The 14,469-nt window shown below is 37.0% G+C and overlaps 1 protein-coding gene across 8 annotated transcripts in view; it reads left to right on the forward strand.

The window, feature by feature from the left end:
• GAREM1 (GRB2 associated regulator of MAPK1 subtype 1) overlaps positions 1-14,469 on the forward strand; it is a 319,538-nt gene that overhangs the window by 58,275 nt on the left and 246,794 nt on the right. The window lies entirely within an intron of this gene.

Here is a 14,469-nt window from a genome sequence, read left to right on the forward strand (position 1 = left end):
TCAGAACAGTTTGAGTATGATTGGTATTAGTTCTTTTTAAATGTTTGTTAGAATTCAGCAGTGAAGCCATCAGGTCCTAGGCTTTTATTTACCAGGAGACTTTTATTATGGCTTTGATCTCATTACTTGTTATTAGTCTGTTCAGGTTTTGATTTCTTCCTAATTCAGTCTTGGTAGATTGTATGTGTCTAGGAATATATCCATTTCTTCTGGATTTTCCAATTTATTGGCATGTAAGTTGCTCATAGTAGCCACTAATGATCCTTTGACTTTCTGTGGTATCAGTTGTAATACCTCCTTTTTTATTTCTGATTTTATTTATTTGAATCTTCCCTCTTTTTTTCTTAGTCTGGCTAAAGGTTTGTCAATTTTGATTATCTTTTAGAAAAGCCAAGTTTTCAATTCATTGGTATTTTGTATTGTGTTCTATATTTCAAATTCATTTATTTCTGCTCTGATTTTTATTATTTCTTATACTAATTTTGGATTTTGTTTGCCCTTGCTTTTCTAGTTCTTTAAGATACATCACTGGGTTATTAATTTGAAGGTTTTTTTCCTTTTTGATGTAGGCACTTATAGCTATTAACTTTCCTTTTAGTACTGCTTTCGCTGTATCCCATAGGTTTTAGTATGTTGTGTTTCCATTATCGTTTGTTTCAATACGTTTTTAACTTTTCTTCTTAATTTCTTCGTTGACCCATTGGTCACTCAAGAGTATGTTGTTTAATCTCCATGTGTTTATATAGTTTCGAAAATTTTTCTTGTTACTGATTTGTAGTTTTATTCAGTTGTGGTCAGAAGAAGATGCTTCATATTATTTCCAATTTTTTTTTTTGCATATTTTAAGACTTGTTTTATGACTTAACTGTTTTTTTTTTTTTATGTAACCACTTACTGCAGGTAAACTTCTTCAATTAGTTACCCTTGTCTGAAAAAAAAACTCATATGTTTATATATGCTTAATAATATTCCAACCGTCTTTCTTCATGTCTGTATACTCATCTATTTGTCTGTCTGAGAAATTTAGAAAATAGTCACTGGATCAAGTCGACACAGTGATTTGCTGATGGATCATGGTGAAGGAGAGTCTTTAATTTATTGAGCCAAGCTGTACTGATCCCTTATTTTGTCATTGTCTGTGAAAACCTTAAAATGTTATTCCAATTTAATGTAATTTAAACTTTGCAAATAGCAACCTTTTATCTATAATTTTTTGTACACTTTCAGTCATTAAAATAGATTTTTCATTTAAAAAAAGTATATGTGTATACAATAAACTTATGAACTCTCACAGCTATAGCTTGCCTCCCCTTAAGCCAGATAAATATTCCATGTCTCAGATTACAAGTTTAGGAAATATTCCTATGTAAGTGTGACTAATGTCAAAGTGATTTTCTTTTGTTACATTTTGCCCCAGAAAAGTATACTAGTCATTTATTCGTAAGCAGTATAATTGCTTGGGAATGTAACTAACCACAGTACCAATTTAATTGATGATATCTTTCAGTCAATATCTGTAAACTCTTGGGGTTGGTTTTGGTGGTTTTTTTTTTTTTTCCTCATCTTTAGAGTTTTAAAAAGAAATGATAGCTGTTTTGTTTTCCAGTTCAATTTTAAGAAGTTGCACCCTACTTAACAGAAACACTTATTTTACTTCTTTTAGGCCTATTATATCTTTATAGACCTATCTATAAAATTTAATGATCTGGATTTTTTTAGTGTTTGCTTATTTCCATTATTTGGATATAGTGCCCTTTCACGTTGAACTTTTTTATTGTGTGCATTTTGAAGTCATGGATGTAGAATGTCATCTAGCCACTGTCTTCAGGGCAACCCACCTGGCAAAATAAAATAGTCTGCATTTTTCTTATTAACCCTCTGTTATGCGTACAGATAATATTAAAATTCAGTGGTTTTATATATTGATACTGGAAACATCATTAGGTTTTCAACATTGACATTTGTTTTTTTTTTTTTTTTTTTTTTTTTTTTTTTTTTTTTTTTTTTTTTTTTTGAGACAGAGTCTCGCTCTGTTGCCCAGGCTGGAGTGCAGTGGCCGGATCTCAGCTCACTGCAAGCTCCGCCTCCCGGGTTTACGCCATTCTCCTGCCTCAGCCTCCCAAGTAGCTGGGACTACAGGCGCCCGCCACCTCGCCCGGCTAGTTTTTTGTATTTTTAGTAGAGACGGGGTTTCACCATGTCAGCCAGGATGGTCTCGATCTCCTGACCTTGTGATCCGCCCGTCTCGGCCTCCCAAAGTGCTGGGATTACAGGCTTGAGCCACCGCGCCCGGCTCAACATTGACATTTGTATGAGTCTTTGTTTCTTTCAAGTTTTATGTGGTTTTGTTTTTAAGGCGAAGCAGTATTTTTGGAAATCTACTTAATGTGAGTGACTCCCCCGAACTGTCAAATATGTAGTTGAAATATTTTTCTGAAGGATATATATTTGGTATAACTTCTGGTACAATGAATTATATTTTATAATTTGATTCTCTTGTATTTTATGTTTGTTTTGTTTGTCACATAATAAAGTTCAAAGGAAGCTATGCCAGATTTGAAACTGACACTGAAAATCCCTAACATTTGACCTGCAATCCCAGCTACTTAGGAATCTGAAGCACGAGAATCGCTTGAACCCCGGAGACGGAGGTTGCAGTGAGCCGAGATTGCTCCACTGCACTCCAGCCTAGGTGATGGAGTGAGGCTCTGTCTCAAAACAAACAAAACAAAACAAAAAACCGAAGTCATATTTGTTGAGACTTCTATCTACACAGTACTATATTGAGTCCTTTATATTTATACTCATAAAAGCATCTCAACTTCCTTATGTAATTGTTAATACTATTATTTTAAATGTGAGAACACTGAAGGCTCAAGATGTTAAGTAATTTACCCATGATCATATAGTTAATTAATAATAGAACCATGCTTTGGGAGGCCAAGGTGGGAGGATCTCTTGAGACCAGGAGTTTAAGACCAGCCTGGGCAACATAGGGAGAGATCCTGTTTCTACAAAAACTAAAAAACATTCAGTGTGGCAGTGCATACCTGTAGTACCAGCAATTTGGAAGGCTAAGACAGGAGAATCATTTGAGCCCAGGAGTTCATGGCTGCAATTGAGCTATGATCGCGCCAGTGCACTCCAGGCTGGGCAACAGAGTGAGACTGTCTCTAAAAATATATCAATAAATATAAATAAACCACAGTTTCAACTAAATCTGGCTGTAAATCCAATCCTAGGCTATTTCTGAGAGAATGCACACTGTGTTTCACCTACCAGGTAGAATAATACATTCATTTAAGTTACTGGAAGCAGAGAGCTGGGAATGGAGAGGTTGGGATCTTAGAAACATGGCTGGTCATTTGGCCTCTGATGTCTGGTATAGCCTGAGATGACACCTGTCTGCTTCTGTGATTCTCTTACTTTCTCTGTCTTCTGTGTGCCTTTTATGGTGTGAGCATCTCTTCACACAGTGTTACAGATACACACATTGCACACACCAAATGCATCATCTTACGACCTGTCCAACAGTGGAGGACAAATGGATGTATCAGACTTACTGAGAGGAATGTCTCTATATTGTTGTTTAATGGATTTTCAAAGAGTAATTCTCTTATGTAAATCTGAGCCCCCTCTCTCACCTGCCTGCCTGAAATATTCCATGGTATGTGTCATGTCTTGTGCTAGGAGATTTAGTATATTTTTTGCAGAAATACTGGTACTGCAGTTGCTCATCTGTTTTTCTGAAAGTTGCTTGGTGTAGAAATCTTATCTTTTAAATATTAGTTACAGTTCAGTATTTCAGGGTGTAAAATTTCAGATTTGAATTAAGGCATACTTCTGTTTCATACAGCAGGAGTCTATTATATATAATTTCTGGTCATTCTACTGTTGAGAAAGGAGTCTTTTGTCCAAGGGTTCATTTGAAAAGAGGTAATAATATATCCCTAATCTTTTTTTCTCTTTTGTATCATGCATTCCTTTTTGCTTAGATTTCACCTTGAAGTTCTTTGACTTCATTACCACATATTGCTTTGTCTAGATTAATCTCGATTTTCTTCTTTTCTTGCTGGGACTTCACAGTAAACTGTAAAATGTAGAAACAAAATTCTTTCACTTGCTTGGAGTTCAAGTTTATAGTCTTTGGGCCTTTGAATAAAGTACTCACCCAAAAATGGGATTTTAATGTAGCTTTGTTGATGTTTAAGGTAGGAAGATATCAATAGAAAATACTTGAAAAAAGTTTTCGTATATATTCTGCTTTCTTTGAGGGGCTTAAATGTTTAAAATCTGAGTGCTTAATTTATATTTAGATGTATTTGATATGAACATTCACCAATTTATACCTAAGATAGTTCATGTAGAAAGCAGTTTTTACACATCTGCTCTATTGCCTAGTGGTCTTGTGGAATGCAAACAGCAGAGAAAGAGATGGTGTTGAGTCTAAAGAGCTGATAGGCTAATTGGGGAGATGAGGGTTTCTGCCTGTTTCATGGTGTACACCCCAAGGAAAGATAGGTGCTGTGCGGACTTAAGTGCATCTTTAGCACTTATTCTGTCATTACTTTTCTAAACATTTTATCCTTCTAGTAAATATAGGAATTAGAAGTCAAAGGGAAAAACCTTTCTGATTTGATTGGCATATAGATTCTGCTTCCAAAAGTTAAGTTGCTTTCTTTTAAATTTTTGGACATTTTCAGAAAACAGGGAGCTCCTAATCATGAGTTGCACTAGAATTTCTGTGCTGCATGTTTAAGGCCTACGGTACAAGAGAAGGGATTGAGAGTTGGTTACTGGGTATTTAGTCTTAACAATGGTCAAATGGGTACAGAAGCCACAGTCTGTGCAGTGGCTTTCCGTTTCTGTTGTACTCACTGTTTGATATCAGTCAGGTATTAATGCTGACGTTAAGTTCTCCTGCTTATGGTTAATTCCAGGACAGATGTTTCATCTGTATTCCTCACAATTTTTTGCCATTAATATAAAAGCACTCATTGTTTTTCTCTCTGCATTGGGGATACTTGATATCACCCCATTTAGACTTATGCCCCTGACTTAGTTTATCAATAACTTAGAATCAAAGCATATAATATATACGAATTTAACCATTCAAATTGTGAGTTAACAAATACCTCTTTTTTGTAAATAGACACAAGTAAGGAGTTTTTTTTTTATTAAAGGTGTGACAATATTTTTAGTGATTTTAGGGTAATCTTGGCTTTCTGAAGTAATCTAGAGTTAGCAAAAGTAATACAGCCTCTACAATCAGAAACTAGTTAGGAAGCTTGAAAGAATATATTAGAAGCATAATATTGGTAAATACTGTAAACCCAAAGGAATTATTTTGAAGTTGGAAAAAATTAGATACCAAACCTTGTTCAAAATTTACAATCTAGAACCAGGCTTAGACGGTACTTCCTTAGATTGACACCTTTAGTAAAGTTGGTTTGTTTTTTTTTTTTTAAAAAAAAAAAACAACAAAACTCTACTTTTGTGTGTTGAAAGTAGTTCATATATTTTGATTGAGTCATGCAGGCATTGCAGTATTTCTACTTTATTTAAATGCTCTTGTGCATCAATTTCAGCTTGGACTCAAATCACAGAGACCCAAAGTGAAGTCTAGCTAGGAGATCTGAGGTTGATGTTGCTCAGGATGACAGGGACCCAGGTTTTTTTCTCAGTTGTTGCTATTTCCTGGCCTCAATTCCAGTCCTAAGATCTGAGATGGTCGCTGCCACTCTAGTAATGTCATCTACATTCCATCTGTCAGAAAGAATAAAGAGGGAAAAGAAGGGCCCATTCTCTTTAAAGATAGATCTTTGTTGCCACTTATGTTCAGCATTGTACTGGAGATTCTAGCTAGGGCTGTTAGGCAAGTGGAAGAAAAAACATGGCATCCAGTTTGGAAAAGGAGAAGTAAGACTGTGTCTTTTCAGAGATGACATGAATTTGCATACAGAAAATCCTAAGGAATCTATTTGTTTTTGGTTTTTGTTTGTTTGTTTTTGAGACAGAGTTTCACTCTTGTTGCCCAGGCTGGAGTGCAATGGTGAGATCTCGTCTCACTGCAGCCTCCACTCAGAACCACTGTCACCGTCTTCCTTAAGGCTGCCGATCCTTCTCACACACAGGGACCATTGGCCCTGAGACAAGCAACTGTGTTCTCATTTGTACACATGATTAGAACAGGACAGCAACTAAACTCAAGTGCCACTGTTGCTGTCTATAGTGGTTGTTTTTCCAGAGCACCACGTGTCTTAGTATCCACAAAATAACAGCACTCAGTAATGCACTGCATTGTTGAAGTGAATGAGAGTAGAAACGTAGGCACTTGCATAGTGTTGGAGGATCATTTGGGATAGCTGAATGTTAGAGGTGATTTTTAGCATAGTAATAAAATTATTCATTGTGGCTGCTCAGATTTAGGACACTGATTTTCTTTTACATTCCTGGTATCTGTCCAGAAACTTTGTCTCTTTAAAATCCATACCATGCTTTGCAGGAAGCTTTTATCATCAGGTCGCTTCAGATAGTTTTATTTGATTGATACCAGTGTCTGTTCCTTCCTCTTCAGTCTTATACTTTCTTATAATACCTCAACCATTGGGCTAAAAGCAGTTTCTTCTCTTGTTCCAAGAGCTTTCTTTTCCCACTGAAGACATTTTGGTTTTTTCAGTTTCCATTGACTTCATTTATTACCTGTACTTCAGTGATGTCCTATAACCACATCCTTCCTTATCACTTTATCATTTCTCCCTCTTAAAAGATTAGTTGCCAATTAGTTATGTCTTTCAGAGTTCTCCTCCTCTTTTTTGACTTTCTGTTTGGAACACCTTGCTGCCTTTTCGCAGACAACATTTTCATTTTTTGATTTCATGATTGTTCTTTCATTGTTTTATAGCAGTTTTCTATGATTTCACCTCTTTCCCCCCACCACATACCGTTTCTTTACTCATCATGTAATTTGGTTATAGTCCATTGGGACAGAGAAATACTACCAGAATGTCACGTTGTATTCTCACAGTAAACAGTTCTTGTTTGTTTATAAGACAGGAAAACAACTAAGACATCATTTGTTTTAAATGTGTGAGGATGCTAGGCTGGGCGCAGTGGCTAACGCTTGTAATCCCAGCACTTTGAGAGGTTAAGGCGGGTGGCTTGCTTGAGTCCAGGAGTTTGAGACCAGCTTGGGCAACGTGGTGAAACCCCATCTCTACAAAAAAGAAAAATAAAAAATAATGTTTGAAGATGCTAATTAAATAGTGTTTAATTATATCCCTCAGTTTATAGAATCAAATGTAACTAAAAGAATGAGGAATAGCATTTTTTAATCTAAGCTACCTTTGCAAGGTGAAGGTAAGTTTGTGTGTGTGAAGAATAGTTAGAAAGAACAGCCTGTGTAATAAAACTTTAGTGATTATTAGAATCAGAAGACTGCTGGTGTTGAGGGTTATGTATATAGATGTTTTAGTTTGGGTAGGCTAACTGCTGTAACCAAAAAGAAAAACTGCAACATATCACAGGCATAATATCACAGTAGAATGGTATTTCTCACATAACAACTCAGTATGTGACTGGTCAGGGCATAGGTAAGTGGTTTGTTTGAATACATATGAATTGAGAAAACCGGCCTGCTTCCAGCTGTGCTATCTTCACTTTGTTCCAAGGTATTCCTGAGAATCAGTATTTAGCCATTGGTCCAAAAAAGAGCACAGAGGATAGCTTATGAGCAGCTTTCATGGGTAAGGCCAGGACAGGAAGTAGGAAATGTCATTTCTATTCACACATCATTGGCTAGAACTCAGTGACATGGCACACTTAACTGCAAGGGCAGTTAGGGATTGTGGTCTACTGTGCACCTGGAAGGAAGAGGACTCTTACTTGGTAGTCAGCCCCTTCCATTGAAGGTATTTTGAAAAAAGTTTAAATTGTTAAGAGAAGGCTGGGCTCAGTGGCCCAAGCCTGTAATCCCAGCATTTTGGGAGGCGAAGGTGTGTGGATCACTTGAGGTCAGGAGTTCGAGACCAGCCTGGCCAACATGACAAAACCCCATCTCTACTAAAAATACAAAAATTAGCCAGACATGATGGTGTACGCCTGTAATCCCAGCTACTCAGGAGGCTGAGGAAGGAGAATCACTTGAACCCGGGAGGCGGAGGTTGCAATGAGCCAAGATCGCACCACTGCTTTCTAGCCTGGGTGATAGAGCGAGACTCTGTCTCAAAAAAAAAAAAAAAAAAAAAAATTGTAAGAGAAGTACAGTGGTTTGGGTATTTGACTCAGTAAGTTTCCTTTCTATGTGAAAAGGACAAGTAAACATAATTAAAATTATGCCACACTATTTATTAAAAGAGGAAGAATAAGTACAGTATTATAACTTGAATAGCTTTCCTTTTGATGTTGGTAAAATAATACACAACTGTTAAATTAGATTTTTAATAAGTGCCAAGACAGAAGTCATAGAACTTATTAAATTATTCATTGTTTAATAGATCTAGCTAAGACGTAAGGAACAGTTTATGTCTGTGACAGATAAAAACAGTATCAAGTTCAGCCAATCTGATTCTTATTATATATGTACTAACAAATCAGATTATTTCAGTGGAGCCATATTAGTCAGTCAACAACTATTTAAATGTCCACTACTGTAGACAAGGCTCTACCACAGTGCTGAGAAAAAAATCAGGCTAATGAGGAATAAAAACATATTTTAAAAAGAAAAATAATCTGTCATATAAGATTATATATTTGCAAAGTTAGGTATTTTGGAGTTGAAAGGATTAAACGTGCATGCTTTTTGCAGGGATATAGCTTCAGATGGTTTACCAAGCCGGTTACTCTGATGTGAAATACAATACTCTAAGTACAAAGAAACACAAATGTGAAAAAAAAAAAACCTTAATATACGAGCACACAACTTACAGAGTTAACTAAAATCACGTATACTTGCCTTTTCTTTGTTCTGTCAACTGGGGTTTGTTTTGTGCCACATAAGAATGGCAAGAAACAAACCCAAAAACCCAACATGAGCGTGTGTCTGTTTTGTTCTCTGGATTCATCCCAACCTTAAAAGAAAACTCATCAGCAGTTAAGCTAACAAGTTTATTATCCGCATATTATATTTAGTCATCCGAATGTCTTTCCTCTTCATGTTTAAAAATAAAAAAGCATTTAATAGAGATTTGGGTTCTGCTGTGACAGATGTTACATAACTACTTACCTTGATTCACAACCATCCTAAGTAATTCAGAAGGGTGCTTTAATTCATAAAGGCACTATAGTTATGTGGTAATTCAGATACATTCAACTGTAAGGAAGGTAATGACAATTTGGACAAAGCTAAAATACTTACAATCAGCATAAAAAAATAAGATTCAGTGTCCAGGGAGAAATATTCTAAATTAAGATTAACAGCATGTTATGGTCCTGCATACCTTTGTTCCTTATTCCCTACAACCATGTTTCTCAAAGTTGGTGAATGTATAGACCAGTTTTAAAAGGGAAAAAAATGCTTGTAATTTCTACAGGTTAAGTTATTTTTATTGTGTTGGCATTTAAATATTAATACATAAACATTAAAAAGTTGATCTAAGATTTGTGTACTCATAGCTTTAAAACAAACTTATAAATTCAGCATAGACTGTAAGCAAAGCTATAAAATCAGTGCAGTTTAAATGAGTAGGATTAGGACCAGGGCTGGGCTCAGTGGCTCATACCTGTAATCCCAGCACTTTGGGAGGCTGAGGCAGGAGGATCACTTGAGCCTGAGAAGTTGACGCTGCAGTGAGTTGTGATTGGACCACTTCACGCCAGACTGGGCAGCAGAGCAAGAACCTGGCTCAAAACAAAAACAAAGAAAGATTAGGATCAGGAAGACATTCACAAAGGTAGCACTTGAGTTAGGGTGAGGAACTGGGTAAGTAAGGATTGAGAGATAAAGGCCAAGGCACGGAAACTGAAGTGAGCAGAGGGCTCATATAAGTGAGAATACAGCATGTATGTAAGCAGGGAACAGTCCCTTTGGGTTTTGTGTAGGTTGGGAGCGGGAGGGGGTAACATAAGATGGTAAACTATTAGAAATAAATCATGGGGACCTTGAGTATTGGACTCAGGGCCTCATTCTGTATGAATGGAACTGTTGAAGGCATGTGAGTAGTACCACATTTTCATTTTTTAAAATGTTATCTGCAACAATATTTAAATACATTAGGAGAATAAAAAGATTGAGACCGGGCACAGTGGCTCACTCCTGTAATCACAGCACTTTGGGAGGCCGAAGCAGGCAGATCACTTGAGGCCACGAGTTTGAGACCAGCCTGGCCAACATGGTAAAACCTAAAAATACAAAAATTAGCTGGGTATAGTGGTGCATGCCTGTAATCCCAGCTACTTGGGAGGCTAAGGCACGAGAATCGCTTGAAGCTGGGAGACAGAGGTTGCAGTGAGCTGAGATTACACCACTGTACTTCAGCCTGGGCAACAGAGCAAGACTCTGTCTCAATAAAAGAAAATGAAAGAAAGAAAAGATGGAAAATCCAGCCAAAAGGTCCACTCCACAAGCACAGGTACATGGTTTGTTACCAAGTGTCCAGGTCCTAGAACATAATTGGCCCTCAATAAGTGTGTGGTGATTGAATATATGATGCCTAATGAAGGGCAGAGGGACAAATAGGACTCAGAATAAAAGTTAGCAACTGGTATTAACAAGGATTTTGGAGTTGTCTGCAACTAATTGAATTCTTCAGAAATATGTAAGATTGTAGAGGAGACAGGGTGAACAGGCTAAGGGGTGGAGCCTCAATAACTCCTACAGTTATGGCAAATGTCGAGGAGAAAGCACTGAGAGAAAATAGCAAGCAGGGATCAGAAAGGTGGCTCAGGAGATCTGTTGGCCCAGAAGCCAAAGGAGCAGAAAAGAGAATTACCCATTTGTGCATGTCCAGCTTATAAATATTTATTTTGGATTTTGAAATTGAATCCTTTTTTTTTTTAAGCAGACTAACTTTGCAGGTTTCATGGATTCTAGTTATCCTAGTGTTAAAAATTATTTTAACAGGTAGGTAAGACTTAATGTTGAAAGGATCAAGGTCAAATGGGGCAAGTAAAATCCAAGCATATCCCAGAAGCATGTTAAATGTGGGGAAATTTCAGGATGGCATTCACATATTTTGGAATTTAACATGCAGTTCTTTTAGACTTCTCCTTACTACATCATTGAGTTAAATATGTAAATTTTAGTACATTATATGTAGTAGTTAAGCAACAGAATAATTATGTCACAAAATTGTTTACTTTATGAATTCATTTAGTGTAATGTCTCTATTAGTGGCCTACCCTGGGATATTTTAAGTGATTATATTAAGTTTTATTTCTGGACAATTTTTCTGGAACTTATTTTGCCTAAAGCAGGCACACAGCTCAGTTAAAATAAAAAAAAAAATACATAAGCTCAAAAATAGGCATTGGTTTCTTACTACTTTATAGCTTTAAAAATCATTCTGAATCCTCTTACTGGAGTGTTTACTACACCAGCTAGCAGTAGGACTTAACATTACATTTTCATTTTGATTAACTTGACTGCAGTTGTTTCTTGGCTGCCTCTTTAGAGCCCACTGTGGGATAAAATTAAAACAGTTTTTATGATACAACAATTTAGTTGCAGAAAACAACCTTTTTTTCCCCCTGAATGGCAGTGTGTTCTACCTCTGGGTTTTCTACATACGCCCCATGGCTCTGGTTTCTCTCTTCTCCAATCCACCTTTTAGAGTTCCACCAGATTAATTTTTCTAAAGCAGAGCTTTGGCCATCTTCTCATCCAAAACCCTTCAGTGGTTCCCCTTGGCCTCTCTCTTACCTAAGCCCAGCTCATTTTTCAAAGACAGAGCAGCTCACATGCTGTATTTGCCCTTTCACATTTTTCTCGATCTCCTCTGCTGGAATCCCGATCTCTGCCCTGCATTTCTTATTCCTCTTGCATAGCACTCATCATGGCTTCTCTTGTGTAAAATTACATAGGAACCCACCTCACCCTCAAGAATGACTTCTTGAATGTAGGGACCAAGTCTTCTTTATATTTTTGCCCACTCGCTCATTGCCATTTGCATAAAAAATAATAAATGTTTGTTGGATAACGAATGAATGTTTGTTGGAATAGTTAAAAATAAATGTGTGAACTGTCCCCTGTTCTAGATAATCCTGATCCTCTTACCCATTACTTCCCCCACCCAGCATCTCTCACCTTTGAATTAATTTGTCATGTAATTACTTATTTTTGTTACTGGTGTTGGCTGTTTTCTCCCTGTTGGATAGTAAGTGCCCTAGGGCAGTGATCTTGGGTTTGTTCACTGGTGTGTGCCTAGCACTCGGAACAGTGGTTGTCATATTGATTGAGGGAATGAATGAAACTTGAAGCCAAAGGTCAGTTTCTCCCTGTTCTTTGGATTATTGTCAGTGGTTTTCAAGGTAAGGGACGTTGTGGCATTGGAAGAGCGGGAAAGAGATGGAGAGAGACCCCAAAGTCAGCTTCTGCCACTTACTAAGCTGTGCGCTTTGGGCAAGTTTCTCGACTCCTCTGAAGGTCATTTCCTCATTTGTTAAAGGTTAATATAACTTGAATTGCAGTATTTATAGAAGCATTACATTTTAGGGGGAAAAAAGCGTACCATAAAATTAATACCTTATGTGTCCTGATCACTGCTAATACCTGCTAGACCTGGTGCTACACACTTGCCATTCAGTGCCTCTGTGCATCTCCACATCCACGCTGTGCAGCAGGGCCTGTTGTATTAAGAACTCTGTCTCACAGGTGACAGGAGGAGGTTCCTGCCCCAGACCACACCGTGGTGGGTAGCAGAACATCGCTTGAGACCAGGTCTGTGGGACTCTAAACCTGCTGCTTGTAACTCCTGCAGCAGGTTACAATGATTTCTCCTTTGGAGCAGCAGTTCTAGATTTTTCCTTCCTGCCCTAAGGTGGTTGAGGGAATACAAAGGGCTCATGAGTACCACTGGCCCCCAGGCAGTATCTTTCTGAAAAAAGGAGGCCACATCTTCACAAGAGGTGATGGGCAGCAGAGCCTGATTTGAAAAATCCCCCCTGATGAATTGGATTCTGCCCCTCCTGCTAATGTACCTCTACTTCCAGATCTGTTTCTTTTCTCTCCCTGTCCTCTTATAAAGTTTTTAACTCTTTGTATTTTGTACTATAAAGTATTCCTGCTTTGAGACTGTTTTAATCTTTTTATTTTATTTTATTTTATTTTTATTTTTTAAGACAGAATCTCGCTGTGTTACCCAGCCTGGAGTGCAGTGGCACAATCTCAGCTCGCTGTAGCTTCCACCTCCCAGGCTCAAGCGATCCTCCCATCTCAGCCTCCTGAGTAGCTGGGACTACAGATATGCAGTGCCACACCTGGCTAATTTTTTTTTTTTTTTTTTTTTTTGTAGAGATGGGGTTTTGCCTTGTTCCCCATGCCTGTCTCAAACTCCTGGACTCAAGCAGTCCTCTCAGCTGGAGTGCTGGGATTATAGGCATGAGTCACTATGCCAGGCCAACACTGTTTTAAAGGTTGTTGCATTACTGTTTTGGAATCAAATTAGATAGTTTAGGTTGGGATAGCCAAGTTGATCATTACAGTCTCCTCTATTTATTGCAAAAGTACTGAAACTTTTAATAATTTTTGAGAGATCTACAAATGCCATTTCAAAACACACAGTTAAATCACTAATAGCTTAATTACTGTAATATAGTAAGTGTCAAAATAAGGAAGGCTGTTTTCTATATAAAAAAATAGCCTTTTCAGGTATTTTCTTTGAGCACTTAAAACCACTAAACCAGGATTAAGGGGATGGATTATTTCAGCATCTAGAAAAACATCTTTTAAGTTTCAGGGAATGAATTTCTCTTTTGAAATAGTTTGTCGTCAGTTCAAATGCTGAAAAGTTACTTCAGAAAATATTAAAATGAAAAGAAATTTCATTTGTATGCTATAAATCATTATTTTTAATTGAGAAGTTTGGTAGGAGGCCAGAGAAAATTGGCAAACATAAAATTTAAAAGGAACTGTGAGCATTTAATTTCAAGTACTCTCTCAACAGAGATAAGATTATTTATTTTTGTAGCTTTATTGTAGTGATTAAATCATAAGCTTTCAATCCATCTGACCTAGCTTTGAATCCTCGCATTTCAGTTTATTAAATCTGTGAGCTTAGGCATGTTAACATTTCAAACTTTGATTCTTCTCACCTATAAAGAAGGAGCATTACCTTTTACCTACCTCCTAAATTATCTTATTACATGAAACAGTATATGCAAAGCATCTAAAGAGTACCTAATGTATCCTAGGCACTTAATAAATGTTTTATTATCATTAAAATATAATCATTTAGGTATAATGTGATATTTGAATATCTATTTGCAAATCAGTGGGAAACATTTTTATGGACTTCTATGTACAGTTGTCAGCTT

Source organism: Macaca fascicularis, chromosome 18, assembly GCF_037993035.2.
Source record: "Macaca fascicularis isolate 582-1 chromosome 18, T2T-MFA8v1.1".
Taxonomy (NCBI): Eukaryota; Metazoa; Chordata; class Mammalia; order Primates; family Cercopithecidae; genus Macaca; species Macaca fascicularis.